We start from the raw sequence: 19,383 nt of genomic DNA, 5'->3' as shown, positions 1-19,383 counted from the left end.
ACATACAACGACAAAGTGCAAAGGGAAATCATATACAGCATTCAGTAATAAATCAGAGTTCATCTTAGTAACACACATACATATTTTACTTTAAGTCTCTCACTGAGAAAATTTAGCTTTTAGATTTTTATCATTAAAGAGGTTTCCTTATTTTTATTTTTTCCTCTATTTTAAGATGTAACTCCTTTTATATTTCCAAACCTAATGGATTTATCTGAATTGACAGTACTTTAGAACATTTACATTTCTCTCCTTTCTTTTTTAATGAAGTAGAAAAAATACAGTTAGTGATCCGTATTTGTGTGTCACAATATAGATCTTGAGGTACAGGAAAAGGAAAAAAATCAGAAACCTGAGAAAGAGAACAAATCTTCCTAATAGTTTAATTGTATTTAACATTTGGATTTTTAGGAATGTTTATACAATAATTCAAATGCATATCTTTTTACTTTGAGAATTACAGGCCACACCAACTAATTCCTTAATTAAGATAAAAAAAACAAACAAACAAACAAAAAAAAACCTTTTGCTTTTGTTTTGCTTTTTGTTTTGGAGATTGATAATTCAAATAAAAATTCCAAAAAATATTCACTTAAACATTTATATAAGTTTTCAAGAGACCCTGAATAGCCAAAGCAATCTTAAAGAAAAGGAACACATTTGGAGGTCTCGTATTTCCTTATTTCAAAACTTATAAAAAAGCTACAATAATCAAAACAGTGTGATACTGCCATAAAGACAGACATCTAGACCAGTAGGATATAATAGATATCATGAATAAGCCCTTGCATATACAGTCAACTTATTTTTGACAAGGGTGCCAAGATCATTCAAGGGGGAAAATATAGTTTGTCCAACAAATGGCGTTGGGAAAACTGGATATCCACATGCAGAAGAATGAAATTAGAACCTTATCTTATATTATACATGCAAATCAACTCAAAATCAATTTGAGAGTTAACTATAAGACATGAAACTTTAAAACTATTAAAAGAAAACATATGGAAAAGCTCCATGACATTGGTCTGGGCAATGATATTTTGGAAGCACAGGCAGCAAAAGCAAAACTAGATAAATTGAACCACATCAAAATTAAAACCTTCTGTTCATCCAAGGTCACAATTAACACTGTGAAAAGGCAACCTATGGGATGGGAGACAATATTTGCAATTTTATATCTGATGAAGGGTTAAAAACCAAAATATAATATATAAAGAACTTCAACAACTCAACAACAATAAAACAATCCAAATAAAAAGTGGAACAAGAACTTAATAGACATTTCTTCAAAGAAGATATGCAAGTGGCCTGAATACATATGAAATATGCTCAACATCACTAATCTTTGTGGAAATGCAAATCAAGCCCATAATTAGATATAACTTTGTACTTAACAGGATGGCTACTATCAAACAAAACAAAACAAAAAAATGAGAAAAATCTCAGAATATAACAAGTGTTGATGAGGATGTAGAAACATTGGTATCTTTATGTACTACCGGTAGGAATGTAAAATAGTGCAGCTGCTACAGATAAAAAAGTGTGGTGGTTCCTCAAAAAATTAAAAGTAGACTTACCATAAGATTTAGTAATTCCACTTCTGGGTATACATCCAGAATGCTTGAAAGCAGGGTCTCAAACAGATAATTGTACACCCATGTTCATAGCAGCATTATTCACAGTAATGAAGAAGTAGAAGCAGTGCAAATATTCACTGACTAATGAATAAAGATAAAGAAAATGTGGTATGTATGTTCAGTGGAATATTATTCAGCCTTAAAAGGGAAGGAAATCCTGTCATCTACTACAACATGGATAAAACTCAAAGACATTATGCTAAGTGAAATAAGTCAGTCATGAAAAGACACATACTGTATGACTCCAGTTACATAAGTGTCTAAAGTAATCTAATTCACAGAAATAGAAAGTAGAATGCTAGTTTCCAGGGGCTGAAAAGAGGGGTTAATACAGGTTTGTTTAATGAACATAGAGTTCTAGTTTTTCATGATAAAAAATTCCTAGAGATTGGTTGCATAACAATGTAAATATAGTTAATGCCACTGAACTGTGTATTCAAAGATGGTTAAGATAGTAAATTTTATATGCATATTTTGCCACAATTAAAAGAAAAAGAGAAGTACTAAAATTATAATATTACCAAGTTTTAAGTCAAAATTTAAAAGTTTTTTGTTTTTAAATTCAAGTACTATTTAGGGATGTTTCAATGGATTCATTCAACAAGCACTTTTCAACTATGGTATAACAAATTGGGCTGTTTCTTGCAATGTATTTCATGTGTTCTTCACAGCAATCCTGGGAGATACCTATATTTAGCTACATTGCTCTTCGAAGAAAAATAAAAGTACAAAAAAGATATTTTCCCAAGGTCACAGGTCACTTGATAGCAGAGCTTTAGCAGCTTCAGGAATGGCCAGTAAATCTTATCTCACAGGCTAACTCTGATGGATCAACTGGGGCCTCCTGAAGTGCTGCCTTGAGAAGAATTTGAGGCATATCTGCACTCAGCTGTCATCATCCACATCTGCCAAATGAAAGAATGGGAGAAGTGGTTTCAACTCTTAATGCTAGGCAGTTTTGTAATCCTTTATCACTATCCAGGTCTAAAAGCATTTTATTATACATATTAGCTGAATTTTGACAATGTATCAAGTGTCAAGAGGTAGCATTAAAGTCAGCATAGATAGATTGCTATTTTTCAGGAAGTTACAAAAAGTGAAATATTCAAATCTATAGAAAAGGTAGATCATACATTTAATAAGTACCACAAAACAGATGTGTTCTTATTGAAAGAGTTGATTCATTCTTTATTTTTCTTCTCAAGTGAAATTAAACTTTAGAAACAAGTACAATTAGCTTTAGTTTCTTATTGCACATATATAAGGAGATGGCTCTTTATTCATTTCAAGGCAAAATTGAACAAGTGCATATTTCAAGCTAATAGTTCAGCATAGTTGTTGAATTCCGCAGTTCAGAAGTTCATCAAGTAGCCCCTCTAACGTGTTTTCACATATTGGTTTAGTTCCTGATTCACATATCCAAGCTCTAGGCAACATAGTTTTTATCATCTGCATGACAAATTATGTATCTGTGAATTTAATTTGAATACTTGTTTAAGAAAAAGAAAATCAAATACACCTCTAGAAAATGCTGTCTTTCTCTAACAGTACCATCTGAAAATTTTCCAGCTTTGGAAAACCTGCTTTCTAGAATATTGCAGAATTGGTTGGAACAAGTGCATCAAATTATTGCTGAGACAGATATCAAATGGATTTGCATAAAGATTTGAATATGCAACTGCAGATAAGATAAAGACTCACTTTAAAAATGATACAATTGGGTAAATCTTGTGCTGACCCTTCTTGGTAAAATATGAATGCAATACCATCAAAGCACCTCAGATTGGATGACATCAGTAAATATACTACTGTTGAAAGAGGTTGGTAATATGTCAGTAAGTGAGTAAAGAAGGTTGAAGAATAGTAATCATGATATCATAATTTTTTTTTAAAGCACTCTACATATGTGTTTGTAAGTAAGTTGAAAAGTATTTAAGAAACACACCTCAATAAATATACCAAAGTTACTTCTGGGGAGGGGGTGAACGCAAAAAAGAATAAAGCAAGGGGTGAAAATTTTATTACATGTATTTTTATTGTTTGAATTTCTTAAACACATCTATCAATTTTGTGATTTTTGAAACTAAAAAAAATTTTGTAAATGCTATCTATATTCTGGCATTGCAAATAAACAATACACAGTATTGAGAAACAGCATATTTCTGTTGACACTAATTCTTCAAATCTGTGAGTTATCTGGTCTAGACTAGTGTTTTTCAAACTCTGAATCAAAATTTATTAGTAGATTTTTAGGTCAATATAATGGACCATTTCGGTTTCCTTCATGTTTTTTGACAATGTTTCTATTGGGTTGTTTGCCTTTTTCTTATTGATCCATGAGAATTAAGAATTCTTTATAGTAGCCTTTTGGTAATTCACATGTTTTCTAAGGTTTCTTTTCTGGTCTGTGGCTTGACTTTTCACTTTTTCGTGAAGTCTTTTAATAAACGGAACTCCTTAATTTTAATGTAATTGCATACATATGTATATATTTTTTCCATGGTCTATCTTGTTGCTGTTGTTTTTAAATTCAGTTTACGTAATTCTTCCTTATGTCACTGTCAACCATATATTTTCTTATAATGACTTATGAATTTTAATTTTTCCTTTAATATTTGAGTTTCTAATCCAATTATAGTTTAATTATTTATGGTATGATATAAGATCTCATTTCATTGCTTTCATATGGAAAATCTATTGTCCCCACACCATTTATGAAGAGGTGACTGTACTGTGTTTATTATACACTAACATAAACGTTATGTTATTTTAATGGGTCTGCAATGCCAATTTTGTTGTGAACAAATTATATCATAACCTCTATATGTATGAGTCTACTTTTTGGGCCATTAATTTTGTTCTATTATTGAATTTATTTATCCATACATGAATTCCCCAAAGACTTTTACTTGTTCTTTATGCCTATCTATAGTCTCTCCAGTTTGTTAGTTTTCTTCAGGAGAATTCCTTTTCTTTTTGGTGATATTTTTTTCTTCTTATAAATAAAAAAAGTCAGCTTGTCAATTCAGCAAGGCATACTATGAAAGTTTTATGGTATTTTATTCAAATCTATGAATTCATTTTTTAAGAATAACATGTTTGTGATATTGTTATTCCTATCCATGAATATGGTATATTATTCTATTTAAGTTTTTATGATGTCTTTATATCAGAAGACTCTTGTGCACCTTTTCAAGTCTTTCAGATTTTACCTCTTACTCCTGCCATTGTTGTGGTGACAAGTTATAAGGTTTCGATTGGCTTGATACAGGTGCATCAACACCTTCTTTGGGCTTTTTAAACATACTTCTCACTTCCTGCTCTTTTGAACATCCCATCCCTTATGCATGTGCACCTAAAAGTGTTGGGAAAGAAATGTCCAATGGAATCACCTTGGATCAACGAGAGCCAAAGGTTAAAGGACAAATACTTCTGTCTTCCATTCCCCAGTAGGTAGTCTTGAGACACAGTTCACAAGATTCTTCAGAAGTTTTTGAACAAATGGTTGAAATTCAAAGAAAAAGAAAAATCTTGAAGGCAGCAAGAGAAAAAGGAATCATTATGTTTAGGGTAAGAACAATGGTATTAATAGGTTGCTTTTCATTAAAAAATGTAATCCAGAGGGAGTCAAATGACATGTTAAACATGCTGAAAGAAAGAAAAAAAAACTGTCAGGCAAGAATGTTATGGTCTATAAATTTCTCCTTCAAAAATGAAGATAAAGTAACTACATACACAGATACACACGAATGAGTGCATGCAAAACTGGTGAAATGTAAATGTATCTGTGGGTTGTACTGTACATTTCCTGGTTTTGATACTGTATTGTAGTTATATAGGACATTTTGATTCCATTTATGTGAAATTTCCTAAAAAGGCAATTCCATAGATGTATAAAACGGATCAGGGGTTGCCTGGGGCTAGGAGTGCAATCACAAATTGGTGTCAGAGCACAGGAGGGTATTTTAGGGATGATGGAAATGTCCCAAAACTGGATTGTGCTCATAGTTTTACAATTGTAAAATTACTAAGAATTATTAATTTGTATACTTAGAAAAGGTACATCTTATGATATCAGAAGTCAAGATTTTTTTAAAAAACAGAAAGGAGCAAAGAGTTATATTTTAAAGTAAAATAATAATTCATCTTGTCAGTAGCTTTTCTTTTCCTTCCCTGTTTTACTCTTTCTGTAACTCACATATACTCCTTAAGATTTTATTCCCAAAAGAATATGACACAAGTATTTTTGTTTAGAACCTGCTTTAGGAGATACATAAGCTAAAACAGCCTTTTATAAATCAGTTTTATTGAAAAACACCTCAAATTCAGTAAAACTCACCCTTTTAAAGTATACAATTTGATGAGTCCTGACAAAGTTATAGTCATGTAATTTCTATCACAATCAAGAAAAATAGTATTTCTGTTACTTCAGGACATTTCTTCATTCCCCTTTGCTATTAACTACTTTTCCCAACCCCAGTCCCTGAAAATCACTGATTTGATCTCATTTTTTGCAGTTTTGGCTTTACTAGTATGACATATAAATACTCTCATACGGTAGATAGGCTTTGGTGTCAGTTTAGCATATTGTATGCCTTGTAACATATGTTACATTGCATATATTGCATGCATTGTAACATGTATCAGTCATTTATTTTTTATTGTTAGTAGTATTCCATTGTATGGATGTATTTGTTTATTCACTAGTTGAACATTTGAGTTGTTGTAATTTTTTGAAATTTATAAATTTAGCTGCTGTGAACATTTGGGGTTTTTTCATAAGGTAAGAAATATGTTTTTGGTTTATTTCTCTTTGGCAAATACCTAGAAGTGAAATGGATGGGTCATATTTAGGTATGTTTCTAGCTTTAAGAAACTGCCAGATTGTTTTCCAAAGTTGTTTTTGCATGTTATATTCCTACTGCAATGTATTAGAATTGGAGTTGGTATGGTTGATCTTCTCAATTTTAGTCATTTTAGTGCTTGCGTAATAGTATTTACTTGTGGTTTCAATTAGCATATCCTTAATCACAAATTATGTGAGAACTTCTTCATGTGCTAATTTACCATTCATATCTCCTTTAGTAGAGTATCTTCAAATCTTTTTTGCCATTTTAAATAAAGTTGTTTGTTTTTCTTCTTATTCTTGAGTTGAAGAAATCTTTATATATTTTGGAAGGAATTGTTTCATCAAATATATGTTTTCCAACTATATACTTTCGGGTTGTGTCTTGCCTTTTTATTTTGCAGTAATGTGTTTTGAAGTGTAAAGTTTTTATTAAGGAGGTATTAATGATGGAGGAGCCTTGTGTAGTGAGGAAACCTCTTTCTGCCAATATAGCTGTATGGTGGTGCAGGATATGGAAGGCATATTTAGAGTCAGTATAAACATTGACACGCAGTCCTTTTGCAAGAGTGAGGGCTCAAGTTAAGGCAATGAGTTCAGCTTGTTGAGAAGTAGTGGAAGGGGGCAGGGCCATAGCTTCAGTGATAGATGTGGAAGACACTATAGCATTGCCTGCCTTTGCTAGTGATTGGCAATTGGGCCTGATGAAACTGTCATCAGTAAACAAGTGTGATCAGGGTGAGGAACAGGAAAGAAGGAAATATGGGGAAATGGATAGAATGTCAGGTGGATCAGAGAGATACAGTCATGTAGGTCAGGTGTGGTGTCAGGAATAATGTGGGAGGCCAGATTGAAGTCCCGGCCAGGAATAGTGGTAATTGTGGGAGACTCAACAAAGAGTGAGTATAGCTGAAGGAGCTGGGAGGCAGAAAGTATATGCGTCAAGTGTGAGGAGGAAAATAGATTTTGAAAGTTATGGGAACTGTAGAGAGTAAGTGAAGCATAGCTTGTGATTTTGAGGGCCTCTAAAAGTATTAAAGGAGTGACAACTGTTGCACAGAGACATGAGGGCTAGCCCAGAACAGTAAGGTCAAGTTGTTTGGACAGAAAGGCTACAGGGCGCGGTCCTGGCTCTTGTGTAAGAATTCTGACTACATAGCCCTGCACTTCAGCTCTGTGTAATGGAAAAGGGTTGGGATGAGTTAGGGAGAGCTAATGTGGGAGCAGTCTCTAGAGCCGTCTTCAAGGAATGGAAAGAGGAGTGGGGAAAGGATTTAGGATCTGTGGAGTCAGCTAGATTTCCCTTTGTGGGTTTATATAATGGTTTTTTAGGATGGCAAAACTAGGTATCCAAAGGCGAAAGTATCCAACCATGCCCAGGAAGGAAAGGAATTATTGTTTTGTAGAAGGGGTTGGGGTTTGAGAGATAAGCTGGACATGATCGGCAGAGAGAGCATGCATGTTTTCATGAAGAATTATGCCAAGGTAGGTAATGATTGGGGAAGAAATTTGAGCTTTGGAGGGGCATACCCAATATCCTTTAAAGAATAAATGTTGAAGGAGCAGGAGGATACCTTGTTGAGAAAACTCAGAGGAGGGACTACAGAGTAGAAGGTCATCAATGTATTGAATAAGGTGGGAAGCAGAGGGGTGGAAAGAAAGTAAATCATGAGAAAGAGCTTGACTGAAGTAATGAGGGCTGTCCTGGAAACCTTGTGGCAGTACAGCCCATGTAAGTTGCTGGGACTGATGGGTGTCAGGGTCAGTCCAGGTAAAAGCAAAGAGAGGCTGGGACAAGGGGTGAAGGGGAATAGTGAAAAAAGCATCTTTAAGATCAAGAATGGAATAGTGAGCTGTGGAGGGAGGTATTAAGGACAAAAGAGTGTATGGGTTTGGCACCACAGGGTGGATAGGCAAAACAATTTGGTTGATAAGGTGCAGATTGTGAACCAACCTGTAAGACTTGTCCAGTGTTTGGACAGGTAATATGGGGAAATTGTAAGGAGAGTTTGTAGGTTTTAGAAGCCCATGCTGTAGCAGGCGAGTGATAACAGGCTTTAATCCCCTTAAATCCTGTCATGGGATGGGATACTGGCATTGAGCAGGGTAAGGTGATTGGTTTTAATGAAATAGTAATGGGCATGTGATCAGCAAGGAGGGAGTAGAGGTGTCCTATACCTGTGGGTTAAGGCAGTGGGGACACAAGAGGAAGACAAGAAGGAGGCTTTGGGTTGGGAAGAATGGCAGCTTTGAGATGTGGCTACAGTCCAGGAATAATCAGGGAAGCTGATAATTTAGTTAAAATGTCTCAACCTAATACAGGAATGGGACAAGTCAGGATAAATAAAAAGGAGTGCATAAAAGAATGTTGTCCTAGTTGGCACCAAAGTTGGGGAGTTTTAAGGGGTCTAGCAGCCTGGCTGTCAATACCCACAACAGTTATGGGAGCAAGGGAAACAGGCCCTTGAAAAGAAGGTAATGTGGAGTGGGTAGCCCCTGTATTGATTAAACAGGGGATGGACTTACCCTCCACTGTGAGAGTTACCCAAAGCTTGGCATCCGTGATGGTCCAGGAGGCTTCTGAGGTGATCGGGCAGCGTCAGTCTTCAGCCACTAAGCTGAGCAGATCGGGAAAGGAGTCCGTCAGAAAGCCTTAGGCCAGAGCTTTAGGGGCTATAGGAGTGGCTGCCAGGCGAGCTGGGAGGTCTGATTTCCAGTGGGTACCTGCACAGATGGGACATGGCTTGGGAGGAATCCTGGACTGTGGGCATTCCTTGGTCCAGTGGCCAGATTCCTGGCACTTGAAGCAAGATTCTGAGGGAGGCGGTCCTGTAGGAATGCCTGACCAGTGTGGTTAGGCGTTTTGAAGTTCTTGTGTGCTGGAGGTGCAGTTGGGTTTTGTCTCACAGCAGAGGCAAGTAATTGTAACTCAGAAATGCATTGCTGCTTGGCTGCCTCCTCTCTATTGTACACCTTGAAGGCGAGGTTGATTAACTCCTGTTGTGGGGTTTGAGGGTCGGATTCCAATTTTTGAAGCTTTTTTCTAATGTAAGGAGCTGACTGGGTGATAAAATGCATATTGAGAATAAGATGGCCTTCTGACTCATCAGGGTCTAGGGCTGTAAATCGTCTCAGGGTCACTGCTGAATGAGCTGTGAACTAGGATGGGTTTTCTTCTTTACCTTGGGTAGTTTATTTAAGTATGTCATAATTAACAGCTTGTAAGCTGCCTTATTAAGCCCTTCAACTAGGCAAGAAATCATATATTCTCTCCTAGCCATACCTGGGGAGCCTGTCTGGTATTCCCATTGGGGATCTTCTTGGGGAACTACCCTGATGCCTTCTTGAAAGTCTGGTTCATGATGCCAGCAGGTGTCAGTGTGAGATTATGCTAGGGTATAAACTCTATCCCGCTCATCTAGGGAAAGGGTAGAAGTTAGGATGGCATTTAGGTCACTCCAGGTTAAATTGTAGTACTGAGTTAAATACCAGAAATCCTGTATATATTTAGTGGGGTCTGATGAGAAGGGGCCTAAGCATTGATTAATTTGGGAAAGGTCTGATAGAGAAAATGGCACATGCACTCTGATGATGCCCTCAGCTCCAGCCACCTCTCAAAGAGGAAATTGTTGGGTAGGTGGGGGGAGTATTTCCTACAGAATGAAAATGTAAGCCAGACCACGTGTGGGGAGGGGAGGTGACAGAATGGTTATAGGGTAGGAGAGTGGAGGCTGAGGAAGAATTGGGACTTGATTCAACTTGCCAAGGAGTGGCCTGGGGAGGGGGAGAGAGGTCAGAGGGGTCTGAAGAAAAGGAAGATTCAGAAGATTTAGCAGCACTTGGGGTTGGGACTGAAGGCACAGATGGGAGGGAAAGAAGGAAGATTTGGGATGGGTTGCATTGGGAGCAGAGGCTAGGGAGGGAGCAAAGACTAAAAAATGCCTGGACGTAAGGCTCCTCAGACTATTTGCTCATCTTATGACAAAAATTATTTAGGTCTTGTAGGATGGAGAAATCAGAAGTGCCATTCTCTGGCCATTTAGAGCCATTATCAAGTTTGTATTGGGGCCAAGCGGTGTTGCAGAAGAAAATAAGACACTTAGGTTTTAGATCGGGTGAGAGTTGAAGAGGTTTCAAGTTTTTAAGAACACAGGCTAAGGGAGAAGAAGGAGGAATGGAGGGCAGAAGGTTGCCCATGGTAAAAAGGTAGGTTTAGAGAAAAGAGGGGTAGAGACACAGGGGGAATGGTACTTGCCACCCAGAGGAGGTGGTACTTTCATCAAGGTGGAGGATCAAGGAAGGTGTCCCTGCGGTGATCGAACACTTCTGAAATGTGGGTGAATAATCAGGCAAGTGTTCCTGCAGTGATTAAACACCAAGGGAAGACTGTCTTCCCAAGTCCGTGACTGGTGTGGGAGTTTTGGGTTTGCAGATAAAATGCATCTCTTCTGTCTCTACCAGAAAAGGAAAGGAACTGAAATTAAGGGAAGGGAGAGATTGAAGGATGGCGCTGAAATTGAAAGGAGAAAGAGGTTGAGGGATAGTGAGAGAGGTTGGAGAAGAGAGTAAAAAGAGGCCTCTTAACTGATTTAAAATTGGTGAGATGTTTCTTGGGCTGGTCTGAGGACCCGAGGTCATAGGTGGATTTTCTGATGGAGCAAACAGCAGCAGGACAGGGGATTGATCTCCCAAGGGAGGTCCCCTGATCTGAGTCATGGTACCAAATGTCAAGCATGTCCATGTGAAGGGAGTCCACCAACAGGCTTTGTGTGAGCAACAAGGCTGTTTATTTCACTTGGGTATGCAAGTGGGCTTAGTCTGAAAAGAGTCAACAAAGGGGATAGGGGTGGGGCAGTTTTATAGGACTGGGGTAAGCAGTGGAAAGCTACAGTTAAAGGTGGTTATCTATTGTCAGCAGAGGAGGGGGTCACAAGGTGCAGGATGGGGAGATCATAAGACTCATTGTCTAGAAGAAGAAAGTCATGAGGTCGATCGATAGATCAGTTGGGGCAGGGCAGGAACCAAGTCATAATGGAATGTTGTAAGGTTGGTCAATCAGTTAAGACAGGAGCTGGCTGTTTCACTTCTTTTGTAGTTTTCGGTTGCCTCAGGACATCTGGATGTACATGTGCAGGTTTGGGCTCAGAGGCCTGACAAGATAATGTCAAATCTTAAAACATTCTGGAGTGGCATTAACAGAAAAGAATCACTTTCTTCCAGTATGTTAACTATATTCATCTGGTGGAGATGAAGTCAGAGATGAAAATAAGGGAGATAAACTAGGATGTGGCTGCAGCAATCCAGGTATAATTTTCAGTGTATGGCTGTGTAACAAAACCTGAGAGAAAAATTTGGGACACCTTAAAAGGATGAAACTAGAGGATTTTATGCCTGATTAAATGTATTGGATAAAGAAAAGTAATTAAGCTAATGTGAACGTAAAGCATGTTGGGGGAAGGCATTACATTTTGAATATGCTCTTTAATAACCATGCTAGAGTAAACCCAAAGAAATAGAAGCATATATATACTAAATCACAATATTATATTTTGGGTATTTTTATTTTTCTTTTTTATGAGTATATTTAACAGATGGATTAGTACAGAAATGTGACATATATATATACATACACACACACACACACGAGATACTATTTAGCAAGAAAAAGAAAGAAATACTATCATTTGTGATAACGTGGGTGAACCTGAATAACATTACGTTAGGTGAAATAATCCAGGCACAGAAAGACAAATATCATATGATTTCACTCATATGTGGGATTTTAAAAAGTTAATCTCATAGAAGTAGATGGCAGAATGATGGTTACCAGAGGCCACGTGGTTAGATGGAAGAGGGGTTGGGAGATGGTGGAAAAAGGAAACATAAATGCAATTAGATAGGATAAATAAGTTCAAGAGATCTATTGTAGAGTATGGTGACTATAGTTAATTACAGTATATTGTATTTTTGAAAAACCCAGAGAATGGATGTTAAGTGTTCTCACCTCAAAAATGATAATGGTGTTAGGTAATGCAATGGTTAATTAGTTGGATTGAACTATTTCACAATGTGTACATACTTCAAAACATTATATTGTATGTGAAAAACATATAATTTTGTCAGCCAATTAAAAAAATGAATAAAAAAGAATGTATTAAAATATATCTTTAATAATCAAGGAGAAATTAAAAAATGAATAAATGATTCCATATTCATACTCACTGATTTTTCTGTTTATTTTATACAATTGAGAAAAGTTTCTGGTTTCCAAAACAGAAAATAATATGAAAAGGTTAGCCCACCTTTCCAAGGAAGGAAGGCTGTGAAAACATAAAGGACCCTAAGCCAAGGCTGGACATTTCCTGCAAGTCTTCAATCCTGCTGGGATTAAGAATCACAAGAACTACTGGCAATGAAATAGGTGTTCCATAATAGGGTGATATTCTTCCCAATGGATATTAAAGTTAATGGAAAAAAGACTTGGGTTTGGTTTGCACACCACATGCAAGGAGAATAGGCAAAGAGAAAGGAAGTGGATTAAGATAGTTTTAGCAGTTAAGCTTGTTTATGTGCCAAAAACATTGCTCTTCTTGGGGAAGTCAGGCATGGTGCCTGAGCGCTGAGATGCAAAGCTGTGGCAGGCCTTATGTCTCTTTTATACATAATGATACCTTTGTCCATTTTAACTTCAGATCTGGATTTTTCTTTGACATATTAATTTATCCTTCTGGGGAGTCTTTCAAAGAAGAAAACACTCTGAGGAAAAAAATCAAGCCAAGTCTAATTGATTAAACTTTCCTATGACTCCTTGCTGAAAAGCAAACCTTTGAAGTTTTTGCCAATTGGCAGGAGTTTTAATGACAGACTTCCAAGATCAAAGCAAATCCTTTAACTTCTTTTAACAGTGAATTCATTGGTGACTATTGACATGTAAAATACCCTCCCTGGCAGACACAGAAATCTGAGATTTGCTGCATATTACCAAGTGTTCTAAGTGGAGGACAATTTAGTATGCTCCCCATTAACCCAGAAATAAAACATCAGATCCAAAGAGAGATGAGAGCACATGCAATTGTTTGGTTATGAAACCATGAGGAATAAATACTTCCAATTCTCACAGTTGGTATGAAAATGTAATGGCATGGAATATTTTACCTTTGTTTATTGAAAGATCAATAATTAACAATAAAAAAGGAGCTACTATGGAGATAAAACAATTCCACAATTACTGCATTTGCTTCTAAAAGTTACTGTTCCCTTTTGGTTTCAAGACAGATAAGTGAATGAGAGTAATATGTATGGCAGTAGAAGGCAAAAGACCCATTGTCTGGCCTCTACTTTCTTAGTCAATGTGTTATAACTTTAGTCAAAACACTTACACATATCCCTTCAATGCTGTACAGAAACAAAGGCCACTCAGGGATTATCTAGAGGTGTAACTTCATTCATTTTGGTATTTACAATTGATTAAAGTTCCCAAACATAGTGAAACTTCTTGCTTTGTACAGAAGCAATATAAATAATTCATCTCTAATGAAACACATAATCTTGAAGATATATGGTCCTGTTGTATATTGATCAGTTTTGTATCTAACTTAACTTCTTATTGTTCTGTAACTACCCTAGCTTCTAAACTCTTCTTTAAACTGCTTACAACATCTTACTGATTCCTTAATTAATGAATATGCTGTATAAAAACTGTCACATTTTATATTTGAATAAACTAATGATTTTACCTTTTTTGAAAAGTATACTGTAGTGCATCTTAGGTGTATTTCATAGCTCTTTCGCCTGAGGAATTTAAAGTAGTGAGAAAGATTGGTCTACCTTTTACTTCTACTTTTCCCTGAATGTGTTGTTTTATTCTCAATTGTTTTGGAAATTGAAACCCCCGTCTACCTCACATCATCTACAAAAATTAACTCAAAATGAATCAAATACCTGAATGTAGGAAAGGAAATTAAAAATCTTAGATGAAAACATAAGTGTAAATCTCCATAACCTTGGATTAGGCAATACTTTTTAAAATATGACACCAAAAGCACAAGTAACAAAAGAACGAATAATTGGACTTCTCAAAATTAAGAATTTAGTGGTGCAAATGATACCCTCAAGAGGTGAAAATTGTGGGTGAATGTGTGTGCACATGCTATTGCTCATATTTTTCAAGCCCTGCATTTAATGACATACTGGTAGTTTGAAACTGTCCATGGTGGCAAATGAAAATCAGGGTTTTTCTTTCTTTTCTGGAGATCTAGTTGCTAAACATTTACTAGAATATTATTGGGCATACGTACACACACACACACACACACACACAAATTCAATTATGTGTACATGTGTGTGTATGTCCATGAATATTCCTTATCACTATGCATGCCAAAGTCTGAGGAATTTAAAGTAGCGAGATGGGTTGATAGAGACTGGACTGGATTTTTTTATATGATAGTGATGAAAGAGCTATAAAATACACCCAAGATATATATACACCCAATACTTGAACAGTATTTTATAACCAGTGTCATTCTGATTGAGTGTTCTAACTAGACTGGCTTTATTCCTGTACTCTCCTTTAATATAATGTTCTTCTCTAATGGAGTCTCAACACTATTTTCAGAGTCATCTTTCATGTGAAGGTGCTCATAGCTTTCCTTTGTTCAATCTCCTTCAATATCTCTACATTATTTTCAAGATAAAGTTCAAGATAAGGTTCACATTCTATTAGTCATGTCAGACTGAACACTTCCTTCTTTAAACTCTTGTCCGGTTACTTTGAACTACTTACTGCTTGGAGGGCATCAGGTTTGCCTTGCTTTTGGGCCTATACATCTGCTAAGTCCCTTGCCTGACATTTTTCCTCCTCCTTCTTTGTATGATTTACTCCACATGTGTGGATTTGGTTGTGATTATATATTAAATTCCTTACTTCACATTACAAACAACTTCTTGACGGCCAGCATTAGTTTTTATTTATTTCAGTATACCTAGTATCTAGCACATGTTTGGAACATTATAGTTGATCAAAAATAATTCTGAAATGTGTTGAATTTTGAGGAGAAATATCTATTTAAAAAATAACTTGGCCAGGCATCTTGGTTCCTGCCTGTAATCCCAGCACTTTGGGAGGCTGAGACAGGTGGATCACCTGAGGTCAGGAGTTCGAGACTAGTCTGACCAACAAGGCGAAACCCTGTCTCTACTAAAAATACAAAAAAATTAGCTGGGCGTGGTGGCAGTTGCCTGTAGTCCCAGCTACTCGGGAAGCTGAGACAGGAGAATTGCTTAAAAACCTGGGAGGCGGAGGTTGCAGTGAGCTGAGATCATGCCACTGCACTCCGGCCTGGGCAATGGAGCAAGGCTCCTTCTCCAAAAAAAAAAAAAAAAAAAAAAAAAAAAAAAAAAAGACAAAAAAACTTACTATATTGGGAAAATATAAATATTTTGACATGTTTAAAACCTGTCAAGGTTGAATTGTACAGCATTTAGTAGACAGGAACAGAAAAGGCCAATATGAAGGACTTCTGAGGAAACTGAGAATAACAAATGACTGTTTACAGTTGAGTAACTAGTTTTGAGAATTTGTATTTGTGATGAAATATTAAATGAAAATGAATTCCAATTAAGATGACACATCTTCATTGTTTTAAACTCAACAACATGCCTAGAGATTTCTCCTTAAATATTAACTTCATGGAAGTTAGTTATGACATCAGATCATTTGAACTTCAAGGATATTGAAAGGGATATTCAAAAGGTTCTGTCAATTTAATCCAATGAAAAATTCCATAAAAGGGAATTAGGTTAAACTGAAACTTCTCAACAATTACACAAATTTAATTATAGTTTAACATTAAATACTTTAGAGACAGAAAAATACAGAAAATAAACTCACTACTTTATAAAATCATGTATTTTTAGATTTATTCCTTTTTATAACTTTTACTTTAAGTTCAAGGGGTACGTTTGCAGATTTGTAAACCCATATCATGGGGGTTGTTGTATAGATTATTTTATCACCCAGGTATTAAGCCTAGTATGCAATAGATATTTTTCCTGATCCTCTCCCTCTTCTCACCCTCTCTCCTCTGATGGCCCTAGCGTGTGTTATTCCCCTCTATGTGTCCATGTGTTATCATCATTTAGCTCCCACTTATAAGTGAGAACATGCAGTATTTGGTTTTCTGTTCCTGTGTTAGTTTGCTAAGGATAATGGCCTCCAGCTCTATCCATGTTCTTGTAAAGGACATGATCTCATTCTTTTTAATGGCTGTATAGTATTTCATGGTGTGTATGTATCACATTTTCTTTGTCCAGTCTACCATTGATGGACATTTAAGCTGATTCCATGTTTGCTATTGTGAATAGTGCTGCAATGAACATACATGTGCATGTGTCTTTATGATAGAATAATTTATATTCCATTGGGTATATACCCAGTAATGGGACTTCTGGGTTGAATGGTAGTTCTTTTTGTAGGTCTTTGAAGAATTGCCACCTTGTTTTCCACAATGGTTGAACTAATTTACAATCCCACAAATGGTGTATAAGTGTTCCCTTTTCTCCACAACCTCACCAGCATCTGTTATTTTTTGACTTATTAATAATAGCTACTCTGACTGGTGTGAGATGGTATCTCATTGTGATTTTGATTTGCATTTCACTAATGATCAGTGATGTTGAGCTTTTTTTTCATATGCTTGTTGACTACATGTATGTCTTCTTTTGAAAAGTGACTATTCTTGTTGTTTTCACATTTTTTAATGAGGTTGTTTTTTCTTGTAAATTTCTTTAAGTTCCTTATAGATGCTGTCCAACAGACCTTTGTCAGATGCATGGTTCACAAAAATTTTCTCGCATTCTGTAGGTCATCTGTTTGTCTTTTGATAGGTTCTTTTGCTGTGCACAAGCTCTTTAGTTTAATTAGATCCCACTTGTGAATTTTTGCTTTTGTTGCAGTTGCTTTTGGCATCTTTGTCATGAAATATTTGCCTGTTCCTATGTCCATAATGGTAATACCTAGGTTGTCTTCCAGGTTTTTATAGTTTCAGGTTTTACATTTAAGTGTTTTAATCCATCTTGAGTTGATTTTTGTATATGGTGTAATGAAAGGTTCCAGTTTCCATCTTCTGCATGTGGCTAGCCAGTTATTCCAGCACCATTTATTGAATAGGGCATCTTTTCCCCATTGCTTGACCTTGTCAACTTCGTTGAAGATCAAGTAGTTGTAGTCGTATGGCCTTATTTCTGGGTTTTCTATTCTGTTCCATTGGTCTATGTGTCTATTTTTGTAATAGTATCATCCTGTTTTAGTTACTGTAGTCCTGTAGTATAGTTTGAAGGTGGGTAGTATGATGCCTCCAGCTTTGTTCCTTTTACTTAGGATTGCCTTGGCTAGTTGGGCTCTTTATTGGTTCCATATGAATTTTAAATTTTTTCTAGTTCTGTGAAGAATATCATTGGTAGTTTAAGAGGAATAGCATTGAATCTATAAATTTCTTTGGGCAGTATGGCCATTTTAATGATATGGATTCTTCCTATCCATGAGCATGGAATGTTTTCTCATTTGTTTGTGTCATTTCTGATTTCTTTGAGCAGGGATTTGTAGATCTCCTTGTAGAGGTCTTTCACCTCCAAGTTAGCTGTGTTCCTGGGTGTTTTATACTTTTTGTGACAACTGCAAATGTGACTGTATTTGTGATTTGGCTATTGGCTTAACTATTATTGGTGTATAGGAATGCTAGTAACTATTGTATATTGTTTTTGTATCCTGAGACTTTGGTGAAGTTGTTTATCAGTTTGAGGAGCTTTGGGGCTGAGAATATGGGATTTTATTGATGTAGGATCATGTCATATGTAAAAAGGGAGTGTTTGACTTTCTCTCTTCCTATTTGGGTGCCATTTATTTCTTTCTCTTGCCTAATTGCTCTGGCTAGGACTTCTAATGCTATGTTGAATAGGAGTGGTGAGAGAGGGCATCCTTATCTTGTGCAAGTTTTCAAGGAGAATGCTTCCAGCTTTTGCTCATTCAGTATGATATTGGCTGTGGGATTTTCATAGATGGCTGTTATCGTTTTTAAGTATGTTTTTTCAATACGTAGTTTATTGAGAGTTTTTAACATGAAGGAGTGTTGAATTTTATTGAAAACCTTTCTGTATCTATTGAGATAATCATGTAATTTTTTTGGTCTTTACTTCCGTTTATGTGATAAATCACATTTATTGGTTTGCATATTTGGAACCTTGTATCCCAGGGATAAAGCCTACTTGATAGTGGTGGATAAACTTGTGATGTGCTGCTGGTTTCAGTCTACCAGTATTTTGTTGAGGAATTTGCATTGATGTTTATCAAGGATATTGGCTCAAAGTTTTGTTTCTTTGTCATGTATTTGCCAGGTTTTGGTATCAGGATGATGCTGGGCTCATAGGATGAGTTAGGGAGGAGTCCCTCCTCCTCAATTTTGAGGAATAGTTTCAGTAGGAATGGTACCAGCTTTTCTTTATATATCTGGAAGAATTCAGCTGTGAATCCATCTGGTCCTGGGTGTTTTTTTTTTTTTGGTTATTAGACTATTTATTATTGATTCAATTTCAGAGCTCATTATTGGTCTGTTCAGGGATTCAATTTCTTCCTGACTCAGCTTTGAGAGAGTGTATGCATCCTGTAATTTATCCATTTCTTCCAGATTTTCTAGTTTACATTCATAGAGTTGTTCATAATATTCTCTCAAAGTTATTTGTATTTCTGTGGGATCAGTGGTAATATCTCCTTTGTCACTTCTAATTGTGGTTATTTGGATCTTCTCTCTTTATTTTCTTTCTTAGTCTAGCTGGTAGTGTATCTATTTTTAGTTTAGTTTTTTTCAAAATAATGACTCCTGGATATGTTGATCTTTTGAATAT

This window comes from Papio anubis, chromosome 14 (genome assembly GCF_008728515.1).
Source record: "Papio anubis isolate 15944 chromosome 14, Panubis1.0, whole genome shotgun sequence".
NCBI classification, from domain to species: Eukaryota; Metazoa; Chordata; class Mammalia; order Primates; family Cercopithecidae; genus Papio; species Papio anubis.
The sequence above is the reverse complement of the archived record's forward strand: the minus strand, read 5'-3'. Positions refer to the sequence as shown.